The following is a 12,755-nucleotide window of genomic DNA, read 5'->3' as shown; positions in this document are numbered from 1 at the left end:
ATTGAGATTTGGGAGTTATTTGGGTTTTTGGAACCGTTCAACACATTTGGAAAAAACTGAAAAATTGGCCTGAAATGCACCCGTGGCCGTGGCCAGGGACATCAATGGCCGCGGCCACTGCTCTCTGTCCCCTAGGCCACGGCCACCATCATTCAGTTAAACCTGAAAGGTTTTTTTTAATAGAATTCAGTCTTGTGAAGACAAGTATTTTTGTAACAAAATACTGTAAGAATTCTACCTATATGGACCTAGGGGTGGTGCCGCCTCTCATGAGAATTGGGAGTATTCTCAAGAACATTCATGAATGGAAAGTGTACATGGGCATTAACGGTGCAAAGCGAGACATAGAGGTATCAAGTGAACACCCACTACAAGAAAAAATAGTATTCATAACACTTAAAAACTGCTAACCGAGAGTATTGATAACACTTCTGAAAATGCTAACATAGCCCCTGTTATTAAAAGTCTTGTCTTTTCTATAATAGTATTTGAATGTTATGTTCGATGTTATCTTAAACTATTCAATAACACATTTCTAGTTGCTATAATATTCAAATAATAACATTTAGTAAAAGTATTTAGTTATAAATTTGACATTGAATCTTATACTTTTTGCACAACACTTTTCAACTGTTATGTGGATGCTCAATATTCCGCGCCCGTAAAAGATCCCAGACGCGTGCTAAGGTTCCATGAAGGCCTAAATGCGTGTCTAAGCCGCGGGACGCTCGGGCCATTGTCCTTTGGAAGCAGCCTCACATTAACTCGTGATGCGTGAGGTCCCAGTCGCATCACCACGACCTCGCTCGGCCCGCCTCGCGTACACGCATCACCATGGCTTCGCTCAGCCATGCCCCAGGCGCGCAGCCCGCCTCACGCGCGCATCACCACGGCCTCGCTCGGCCATGCCACAGGCGTGCGACCCGCCTGTCGCGCGCGTCCGCAGCCTCGCTCGGCCATGCCCCAGGCGCGCGGCCCGCCTCGCGCGCACTACTACAAAAAAGGATTTTTAGGACTAGCATTGCGAGTCCTCTATTTGAGAGCCTTAAAAACTAAGGTATTTTAGGACTCGCATTGCGAGTCCTAAAAAATTGTTTTTAGGACTCACGTTGCGAGTCCTAAGAGAATGTTTTTAGGACTCGCAACGCGAGTCCTAAAAAATCTGGTTGAATGCCTTTAATTAAGTTTTTAGGACTCGCGAGTCCTAAAAAATCTGGTCGAGTGTCTTTAATTAGGTTTTTAGGACTCCCATTGCGAGTCCTAAAAAATCTGGTGCGAGTCCTAAAAGATCTGGTTGAATGTCTTTACTTATGTTTTTAGGACTCTCATTGCGAGTCCTAAAAGAATGTTTTTAGGACTCGCAACGTGAGTCCTAAAAAATCTAGTTGAGTGCTATAAGTAATTTTTTAGGACTCACTTTGCATGCCCTTAAAAGTAATTTTTAAAAAAAAAAAATGCAGCTACAATTTTCATTTTGATTTAGAAAAAATATATCCCTTTGAGTGTCCAAAATGTATTATATATGTTAGATTTCTAAAATTTCAAAAGAAAATACAACAAAATAATTTATTAATTACTCAAAAATATCATTCCAGTATTTAGTCTTCTTGACTTACAAAATCATATTACATGATAGTTTATACTATAGTCAAATTCTACCATCACCAAATATTAAACAAGAAATGTATACAAAGTTAGTGAAATATAATTTTGATTCTAAAAGCTTCAACTATCATTGTTGTCTAGTATTGCGCTAAAGAAATGCATCTCAATATAGACCTGCACATTGTAAAAAAGTTCTTTAATTATTAGCTTCATCAAACTTTTCAAAAAAAAAGTATAATCTGACTAAGCAAAGCTCAACATCAATTAACAGAAATATACTACATGAAAATTTAACAAAAAAATAGGTTACAAAAAAAAACATATTACATGAAAATTAAAACATAATTCACCAGTACATGTTTTTATTTATTGTAAATCACTGAAGAAAATGTGTTTTGAGTTGTCCCAATACTTTAGCCCCAATAGAATTTACCTATACAAGAAAATAATTAAAGATAACATGCCAGTGAAAAATGAGGTAACTGAGAATAAAAGATCAATAAATATATACTAGGAGGCTGCACAGACGGTAAAAAAAAACACTTTAGTTCACCAGTTAACTAAATGACCAAAACTAAGATAACTGCTTAATTTTTTGCACAAAAGCACAACACACCCAAAGATGAATAAAACTTCACCATAAAGCTATATAACCACACTACCTCAACAAGACTGCCATTTAATTTAATATTATTATTTGAATGAAGAGCTAAGTTCTTACAGAAGATCATCAAGCTCAACACAGTACAGATTCTAAAGACAGAACTAGTCTTGTATAGTAAAGTTGTTACCTCCTCAAGTTTAATTGTTCCAGCAACAGTGACCAAACTCTCATGTCCTTGCCTCTGGTCTATTACTGTATGGCCCAATGCGTCACTCTCCATAATAAAATCCAAATTATCTACGGATGACACATTATCAATCATAGCTGCCAGATGTTCACTATCTTTCAAAAGTACATCCAAATAGCGAGTCAATTCTCCCTTGGTAACCCCAAATTCTTTCAAGCGACGAACCTGAAACAACGCAAGCATGATTAGCCTCACTACAAAAAACTTTAACCAAGTAAATGGCACCACAAGTGTTAACTCCGTCTATTAATATGTTCTTATTAAAACTTCGATAAATAAATGCACATAAATAAGAGACTAGAGGTCACCATGTATCTATTCACACCTAAGCTTATGAACTTGACTAGTCATAAACTTCCTTTCAATATGGTATGATTTCTTTCACCATAATTTGATTGGTGAAAGAAAACTTGTCACCATTGCATAAGCTTATATATATAATATGTATATTTATAAATAACAACTTCACAGTAGATTTCAAATATATACTGAACGTGGCAAACTATCATTTGGTCTGAGATAAATAGCATATATATACATATAAAAAATTTCATGTGCAAATTTTCATGTAATTTTTCAGCCCCACTAATTTCAAAAGAAAACAAATACTTGCTGTTAAAAAAGAGATAGTTTTATTTCTTCCTTTCTATATATATATAAATCAAATCTGGCCTACAAACAAGAGTCAAATAGTTTAAAAAATTATTGCTCGGCACCCATATATCATCTCAGCAATTAGCAAGATATAAAATTCATTAATAAGTAAATGTTGGTTTAGGTAAAAATAATGATATATTCATTATTATGATCAAAACACTTCAACTCAACAAAAAACAGAGTTAAAGTCAAAGGCATAACAAAAACAGAGAACAAATCTATAATAAATGTTCATTCACATAAATACAATGATAAATCATTACTAAAAAAGTTGTCCTTAAGACAATATCAACCAAATGAAACTAAAAAAATTATTTTAGTCCAGCAAGTTTAGACCAGATAATCTTTTCAACAATTAAATAGTCTAGTCTTGAACCGCAAGTATAAATTTGTTGATAAATGAATTGTAATTAGAACAAGGCATTTACCAAATAGCATAAATTGCATTAGGACATGATGAAAATTAATAATACACATAGACCAAAATAAGTTGAGAATGATCAACCTGCATAATGCACAACCACAGGCATATAAGCTCATAAATACATCGAAGAATAAATTCAGCACTAACACAACTGATAACTAATTTAAGTTTTATGTGACAGCAATAGCTGCTAAATAAAATGAAAGCAATGGCAAGACCAACCATTTTAACTTATTCCATCCAAAATAGAACTAATACAAATAACAATAACAGAGTTTCGAGAGGCCATTTAACAAACGGTTGGTGTGCACCTCATTTGTTTGAATTAGATTATATTATATGTATAGGTTCATGCTCCACCAAAATCTGTGTTTTTCTATTTTGTCTTAATGGTATAACTATGAATTACTATTCCAATTACTATATATATATATATAACCAAGCTCTTTCAAGTTTCAATACTATTAAATAAAGTGTGGAAACAAAAGGAAATTCATTTGAAATATAAACTCAGTACCTGATCATTTAGTGCAATTTCCGACAATATTTGCTAGCTTGTAGAACTTGATCTTTAGTAGAAGCCATCATTTAATTTCTACTAATTTGGGGCTGCAACAGCTTTGAGATTAAAAGACATGAATCAGACTTACTTGGATACCTCTATCTATATATATATATAGTCTCAAGAAATACTAGAATACTCTTCAATCTTTTAGGCTTTCGTATAGGAAACATCTATAATTCTAAACTACATTACATAAACAGAGCCAAGCTTTTTAAGTTATCATAAGTGGCAACTTGTAAACATGACATTCAAGAAGTCCACAAGAAACACATCAAACATGGTCCTACAAATTTTTAAATAACTATTATTAGTAAAGTTCTATTGTAGGAAATATCATCTTTCTATTACAAATTAAAATATAAAAAAACAGAAGATTAAAAATTTAACAACATCATATATAATTAGTTGAAGAGACATCACCTATAAATGATTTATATATATATATAATATCTCCCCGTGAGCATAGTAAACTAACTACTTCTTCAAAGTGCTCTTTTCTTATATTTTATTCTTACGTTTTGAACATTCAAGTGATTCCAGAAATCACAATGGGTAGTATACCAAAATCATGATGGGTATAAAATTAAAATGAAAAGGAGACAGGGGAGAAAAAATATTACCAACGTTGCTACTGCTTTCTTAAAAAATATACAGGAGCAAGACTCACCTAAAGATATCCCCAAATCAATATGAATAGAAATTAACATGAAAAAAAAAATTGAGAAGAACAAAGAACCTTAAGGAATTATTTTAAAGATCAAATATATTCAATCTTTAAACACTTCCATATGTCTTATGCTCATGGGATGCTCACAAAGTCATTCTTAACCATTTACCAAAAGTCTTTCCATAAAGAAATATATAAATCTATTAACAAAAGATAGATTTTACAGTCAGAGGAAACAAAAAACAAATAAGGTCACCAAATATAAGAATCGAAACTTACCACACTTGGTTGTAAATGAAATGAAACCTAGACAGCTCCGTAGAGAAAGAAGGGGGAAGACGATGCACATAGAAACAGTGAGATGATATGATGAGGATTCATTTGGGCTTTGGTCCCTTTGTATTGAAATGAGGGATTTCAAAGGCAGTGAGAGCTAGATGTGTAGAGGAATTCTAGGGATTTTGAGAGAGATGAGGTCTGGAAGAGAGAGACAAAATAAGAAATAAAATTTTAAACATAATGGTGGATAGATTAAATAAAAGGTGCAAAAGATAACCTGCTGGAATCGTGAACCAGCAACCAACAACCAGCAGAGACCCACGCTGAGAAGCACGCCGCCGCCGAGAGTGATGGAGCCGAGAACCCGCACCGCCGCCGAGAGTGCTGGAGCCGAGAACCAACGCCGGAGAAGATTTTCCTGTCACCGTTCCTGTCAACGACGCCGAGAGTGCTGGAGCCGAGAACCCACGCTTGCTGGAGGCGTTCACCACCATCACCGTCGCCGTTCACCCAGCCGCCGCTGAGCAGCTGTTCGCCCAGCAGCCGCCGTTCACCACCCAGCAGCCCTAGATCGTGTGATGAATAAATCCCCAAATGGCTGATGAGTTTTCTATTTTGTGTATTTTAACCTTATAATTTCGAAAAAGCCATAGTTTTTTTATGCTTTTTACTTCAAAATAATTAAGGACTTGTTTGGAGAGTCTCCAGGTCCTATTGTTAAGAATAGTGAATTACTATTTTCATTAACAGCATTTAACCAACCAGGCAACCATATGCTTCGACCCGCGTTGAACGCTGGACCATTCGTTGAAGATAAAAGTACATCGAACCCATATGAAGTTTTACCATGAGCAGATTGTATCCATTGGGCAAATATAGGTTCGATCAAGATTTGTTTTTCCGGAGTACCAAAAGCAAGCATGACATCATTATGAACATAAAGTCCCAAAGTATGGAACCCTAGAAAGAGGCTTGCCCTCCTTAATACTAAAAATGAGAGTCCTTAATACTTTTTTTTAGGACTTGCTTCTAAAAAAATATTAAGACTCTTAAAGCAAGTCCTTAAATTTTTTAAGTGAAATACTTATTTTTTAGCTCAGATTTTTTAGGACTCGCAGATTCTTTTAGGACACTCATTGCGAGTCCTAAAAGAGTATTAAAGACTCCCAAAGCAAGTCCTTAAAAATATTAATTAAAACACTTATTTTTATAGCCCATATTTTTTTAGGACTCACATTTTCTTTTAGGACACTCATTGCGAGTCTTAAATTACGTTTTTTCAGGACTCTCAATGAGTGTCCTAAAAACTTCATAAATATTTTTAAGGACTTGCATTTATGTGCGTGTCCTAAAAAAGTGTCCCGTAAAGGGTATTTTGTAGTAGTGGCGCGCACCTCCACGGCCTCGCTCGGCCACGCCCCAGGCGCGCGGCCTGCCTCGCGTGCGCAAATCATCATGGCCTCGCTTGGAAACACCTAGGCTCGAGACCTCTACCTCCATCTCGGCATCTTGGGGGGAGCCTGTATAACCTGTGAGGCCATGGCTCGGCCATGCCTAGGCTAAGCGCACCATCTCGTGTGCAACGTCTTGGAGCGCCCCGCAGCCTCGCGGGGGGCTTCTCGTGGGAGCCTCTCCCACGATCTACGCCTATATGGCGACCTCGCTCCAATGGGTCTCGTCCCGAGGCCTCGCTTGCATGATGCCAATTTTCAAGGTGACCCACAAGAGACAAAAAGAGTACGGACAAGGTACCTCTAAAGGGGTACGTACATGCCTGCTAGGATCAGGGGACAAGTCTGACACCTGTGCCCGACAAGTGGTGGCGGTTGGGAGTAATACGAGGAATGGAAATGCCACCACCACGTCTCTGATACCCGTACAAGGCAAGTAGTGGAGCCATGACCAGGTGCAAAAGCTGAGGTGCTCCCACTACCCCTGGAGCCACTCTCTTGTTAGTGTTCTTTTGTACCATCTGGTTCCCTGGACCACCATGTACCCAGGGCCATTAGAGCCTACTATAAAATGAACTCTAGCTCCACCTTAAAAGGGGTTGGAAAATTTACTGTAGCAAGTGCTTGAGAGTGAATGAAAAATTGATTTCTCCATTGTTGTTCTGCCATTATTCTTGAGATATTACTTAAATTTCTAAGGCTATTTTATTGACAGTCTTTACTTTGCAATTTTTTCCAACTTAACTTAGTTGACGAGTTCTCACTGTCAACAGTTTGGTGCCGTCTGTGGGAACGTAAGTTCCAAGCTACTGTTCTACCATTACTTCCGGCAAGAAGAAATGCCAAGGCGTTCAAAGCGACTCAGGGAGCCACTGGAGGTGGAGGTCCACCTTACCGAAATCCAGCTGAAGGCCTCCATGGAGGACCCTCCTCCACCCAGAGGCGCGGAGCCCCCAAGGGACCCTGGGGTTCATGAAGGTGATAGAGAGGCCTCGTCATCGACCGCTCCACCTAGAGAGAGTCCTCCGATAGCACCACCGGAAAATGCTAATGAGTTCCCTCTCCCTAAATCACCACAGGTACCGAACTCCGGCCGGCAGGACACGGGCCCCTCTACCCGTAGGCGTGATAGGCATCCGCGGGTCCATTCTGTGAGCTCGAGTTCAAAATCTCGATTCTATGAAGAAGAAATACGTGAGCTCCACCGTAAGAACCAAAGGTTGGAGACCACTCTGGAGAACATGCAAGAGGTGCTGAATGGCCTATTGCAGGGTAAGTCAAGCGTGGCCTTGCCTAAGAGGAAGGCGAAAGGTCGGGAGGGGGTGGAGACCACCGTACTAGTAGATGATGGGAGGACCCGGCACTCTACCAGTAACACCCCCCGAGCGAAGCGATGCGAACATCCTGAACCACCAAAGCAGGCCCAGAAACCAGAGGCAAGGACCAACGCTGCCCCTCGTAATGAGGACGAGGTCACCTCTAAGAGAGCACCCTCAGATTTACGAGAGGAGCTCAATAAAAAGAGGGCGGGTAAAGGGACCACACCCCCTATGGCGCCTAGGGAGGGCAAAGGGGTGGGTGATCCTAACCCGTCCGCTTTAAAGGACTCCCTAAGCAAGAGAAGGCAGGACTTGGACACAGAAATGAAGAGCCTACGAAGCAAGATCGTCATTGCCTCAGGAGGTCAAATTTTTGAGGAGGAGTTCGACCATGAATCACCCTTCGTCAGGGAGATCCACGCCATCAGGCTCCCTGCCAACTTTAAAGAGCCCCACATGACCCCCTACGAAGGAAGCAAAGATCTGAAATATCATCTAGATACATTTAACGACCTGATGAAGCTGAGGGGAATTGGCAGCGGGGCGAGATGTCATTGCTTCGCTGTCACATTAAAAGGACCTGCATACAAATGGTTCAAGAGGCTTAGACCGGAATCCATCCGATCTTGGCAACAACTTTTTGATGAATTCCTCCAGCAACACCACGCTGTGCAAGACTACGCGATGCCAGGCACCAGCCTCGCCAATGTGAAGCAAGGAGAAAACGAGAGTCTGAAGAGCTATATCCACAGGTTCAACATGGAGGCAGCTAAGGTAGGAAGCCTGACCCGCCGAGAGCTGAAAATGGCCATCACGGCAAGAGTACACCCAGGGAGCAAGTTATGGGATAACATGCTCAAGAGGGAGGTCACAGACTTGGATAATTTCTACGAGTGGGCACAAAAGTACATTCACGTGGAGGATGGTCACGAGAACCTCAAGGCTGGAAAAGGCCCATCGCCCCCAAAACCTTCAGTCTGGTATAACCAAAGTGGTGCAAAGAAGAAGGGGGTTTATGAGGGAACGAGGGATGATCGACCCCGGAAGCACCAACGCTCTGATGAGCACACACAGAGCCCCTACACCTTTTACACTGACCTCACCCACTCGAGGGAGGATATTTTCATTACGAACGAAAACCAGGTCCCTTTCAAAAGGCCCCCGCCAATAAAGAAAGATCGGTCTAAAAGAGACCCCAGTAAGTATTGCCAATATCACAAGGATATCGGCCACACCACCGCGGAGTGCAACCATTTGAAGGTGGAAATTGAGGAACTCATCCGCAGAGGATATTTGGGCAGGTATGTGCGCAAGGATAGCCAGAGGCCAGAAGAAGGAGTGTCCCCACCGCAGGCATGAGAGGTGGCCCCAGAAGTGCAAGGGGAGGTCAGGACCATCTTTGGAGGACCAGGATTCGGAGGCGATTCAAGGAAGGGGCGAGACAAGTACGCCTAGGAGGCCCGACGAAGTCCACCACCTTGCGTTTTAAGTTTGGAGCAACGCCCCCCGAAGAGCTTCAAGGGCGAGAATGACTCAATAACTTTCACTGAAGAAGATGCCCAGGGGGTGCATTTCCCTCATAATGACCCTTGGTGCTAACTGCCTAGCTTGCTAACATGAGGGTACATCAGGTCTTGGTGGATAACGGGAGCTCTATGGACATCTTATATCGACCGGCGCTGGAAAAGATGGGATTGAGCCTCCGTCACCTAAAGCCTTGCACTGCGACTCTGTATGGGTTTACGGGAGACTCGATGCAACCCCTGGGGGCAATTGAATTAGCCCTCACCATGGGGGAGCAACCCAGGCAAACCACCGTAATGGCTAACTTTGTCGTGGTGGAGTGCACCTCAGCCTTCAATGCGGTATTAGGGAGACCCTCTCTGAGAGAATTGAAGGTGATAACTTCTATGTATCACCTAGCTATGAAATTCCCAACCCCCGAGGAAGTATCATGCGTGAAAGGGGAGCAGAAAGAAGCGAGGGAATGCTATAACATGTCCCTCCGCGCAGCCACCAAACCATCTATACCGATGACAATGGTTGTGTATGAAGGAGCGACCCACACAAGTTAGATCCGCACAAGATTGGACCCTCGGGTAACGGAGCCTCTCGAGAAGTGCTACCAGCAAGGCTTCAACACTCAGGGCAACAAGAACCTATGTTTAATTTGTTCCTCGTTGTTTTAGCTTAAGTAAGTAAGAATCAAAGAGGCTACCTAGGTAACCTCCTAATTAGATGTAACCCCTTTTATTTACAAAGTTGGCTGTAAACCGCATGCTATGAATGAAATTGTTTGCAACTTCATATGTTGTTTTTCTTCGCTGCGCGGGCATCAGCCAAAGTGCCTGCCGAAATAAATTTCACCAAACACTTAGGGGGCAGGACAAGAGGCAAAAACATACAGTTAACAGGGGGAACCTAAAAAAAAAAAAAGGCTCCTAAAAAGGACCCTTTAACGGAGGATCCTAAAAAGGACCCCTTGCCCTCCTAAAAAGGAGGCTCCTAAAAAGGACCCTCTATCACGAGGATGGTAAAAGGACCTTTTAACGGAGGATCGTAAAAAGGACCCCTTGCCTTCCTAAAAAGGAGGCTCCTAAAAAGGACCCTCTATCAGGAGGATGGTAAAAAGGACCCTTTAACGGAGGATCCTAAAAAGGACTCCTTGCCCTCCTAAAAAGGAGGCTCCTAAAAAGGGCCCTCTAACAGGGATCTTAAAAAGGGCCCTCTATCAGGTGGACCCTAAAAACGATCCTTCATCAGGAGGACTCAAAAGGGACCATGACCCTAAAACGGACCCTTTAGCGGGGGATCCCAGAAGGACCCCTTATATCAGGGCCTTAAGCGAAGTCCTTACAAGGCATCCCCTGGGTTCACAAGGATTAGCTACCCTTGTGGACATCAAGGAGGCCAAAGGGACTTACAAAAAAAAACTATGGTAACGACAGTAATAAGTCTAGAGTGGCCACCAAGTCGTCTAGCCAAAAAGGGTCCTAAAAGAGACCCTTGCAAAAATAGTACTATGAATAACGACGAGAAGGACGCTTCTCGCAACAAATAATAAGCGCGCGCAAGAATATATAAAAGGATAGCTAGGACCCAAGGGGTCAAAATATCCTTATAAGAGTAATCAAGAGGCATCAAAAGAGGTCCCAGTGAACCCTTTCACATGGGCTCCAAAAGACCTCCAGCCTGGTAAATAAAAGAGGGGAACCAACCAAACCCCATCATACAGGCTTAAAAGGGCCTCGAATGCAGTAGAATAAGAGATAAATAGCAACACATGTATATATACATTGAAAAAGAAAGTTTTGAAGATAGTACAAGAGTTACAAAAGAAAAGTAGTAGTGATAATGATATTACAGAGTCAAAGAAAAAAAAAAGAGCGTACACCCATGGTGGGCTAGCTAACAAAAGTTATGAAATGACTACTTCAGGGCCTCCTACCATGGGCGCTCCACAGGGCCGCTCAAGCGATGGTATGCTCACCAAAAGAAGAGAAATCAAAATTGGGATCCTGCCTCCATACGTTGTAAAGGGCGCGGTCTATGGACCTGTACTCAATGGCAGTCTTCTCCGCCTACAAGGAAGCATTTATCTCCTACAACGTAGCAACATTGGTCCTAGCAGCCTGGAGTTCGGTCCTGGTAGCCTCAACTTCGGCCCTTGCAGTCTGGAGTTCGACTCTGATAGACTTGACTTCGGCCTCTAAATAAGTAACCTTCTCCTGTGACACTGTCACGATATCCTTGGTCGCCTGGAGTTCGCTCTTCAGGCTGGCAACTTGGTTCTTCAGCTCCTTGGCCTTGGCAACCACCTTCAGCTTCCTTCTCGACGAGGTGGCAAGTTCGGCCCGAACCTTCTTTAGCTCAGACTGGGTTTTCTCAAGCTCTTTCTCGAGCTCCTGGACCCGGGCTGTAAGGCAGTCCCTCTCAGCAGTAGACGCGGAGAGGTTGCTGGACGAGTCGGCAAACCGTAGAGCCACGGTATAGGCCTGCACAAGAAAGTTAACGGCATCAACAATAAGTAACAAAAAGAAAAACGCATGTACATCTATACATAATAATGCCGACGCAAGGTACAGGAACTCACCCAGGCCATGGTGCGCCTTAGGGTTTCCCCAAGGTCCGTTTGGGCAACATTCCCAAGACTGTTCCAGTCAGATACGGGGAGGCCCGAGGCAAGTTGGATGTATCGCTGCCCGTAAGACGTCGCCATCCGAGTCACCCAGGGCTGCCCATTCGCACCAGTGGCACCTGGTTGGGTGAGGACGGACGATTCGCTCGCTGAAACAGGAGGGGGCGCGGTGAAAGTGGAAAACTGAGGATCTGGTAGATCAGTGGGAGGCTCCGGAAGGTCGACAAAATAAGTCCTCGATGGTCCAGGGTCAAGAGGAGCCTGAGTGAAGGCGTCGTAGCCCTCAGGGTCAGGGCAAACATAACACCCCGGAACATCCCGCTGGTCTTGAGAGTGAGGGGCTATGTCCGGATCATAGGAGGCACATGGAGGGCATCCCCCAGGAGATGGGGGCAGCTGGTGGGATCCCCCGTGGTCAAGGGGGGCTTCCTCCGGCTCTTCCTCATCCTCATCATCATCTGGGCAAGGCTCGGCCAAGGCCCCCTTCATCTTTGTGGACCCAGAGATGGTCCACAACAACTTGGGGTCCGAGACAGAGGACAATTTATAGCGGTTCAGATTCTTCACGGTGAATAGGCACACAACCTTTTTCATAGCGGGGTCAGCGCCGAGTAACGTTCTCATGTCTCTCGCTTCCGACCCGACAACTATGGGTTCAGGGAATTGCTCTGCATAATACACGCCATGGTCGATATGAACGTAAGTCACGAAACAATAAGTTGTAAGAAAGTAAAAGAGAGAAAATGATGCTTAGGGTACTTACTGGGAGTGGCCCGAAAGTTCTCGCGGACAGAGAGGG

At 42.8% G+C, this 12,755-nt stretch overlaps 1 long non-coding RNA gene across 2 annotated transcripts; it reads right to left on the bottom strand.

Annotated features, from left to right (window-relative positions):
* Nucleotides 1-1,550: 1,550 nt before the first annotated feature.
* On the bottom strand, nucleotides 1,551-5,635 carry LOC133803891 (uncharacterized). Of its 2 annotated transcripts, XR_009878193.1 has the most exons (5): nucleotides 5,326-5,635; nucleotides 5,049-5,246; nucleotides 4,055-4,155; nucleotides 2,397-2,621; nucleotides 1,551-1,779 (listed from the first exon to the last, which is right to left on the bottom strand). It is a non-coding gene; the product is annotated as an uncharacterized LOC133803891 (long non-coding RNA). The 2 variants fall into 2 exon arrangements; XR_009878192.1 differs by lacking the exon at nucleotides 1,551-1,779 and having other exon boundaries at nucleotides 2,269-2,621.
* Nucleotides 5,636-12,755: the final 7,120 nt, after the last annotated feature.

Source organism: Humulus lupulus, chromosome X (assembly GCF_963169125.1).
Source record: "Humulus lupulus chromosome X, drHumLupu1.1, whole genome shotgun sequence".
NCBI classification, from domain to species: domain Eukaryota; kingdom Viridiplantae; phylum Streptophyta; class Magnoliopsida; order Rosales; family Cannabaceae; genus Humulus; species Humulus lupulus.
Note: the sequence above shows the minus strand (reverse complement) of the source record. Positions and strands in the feature narration are given on the sequence as shown.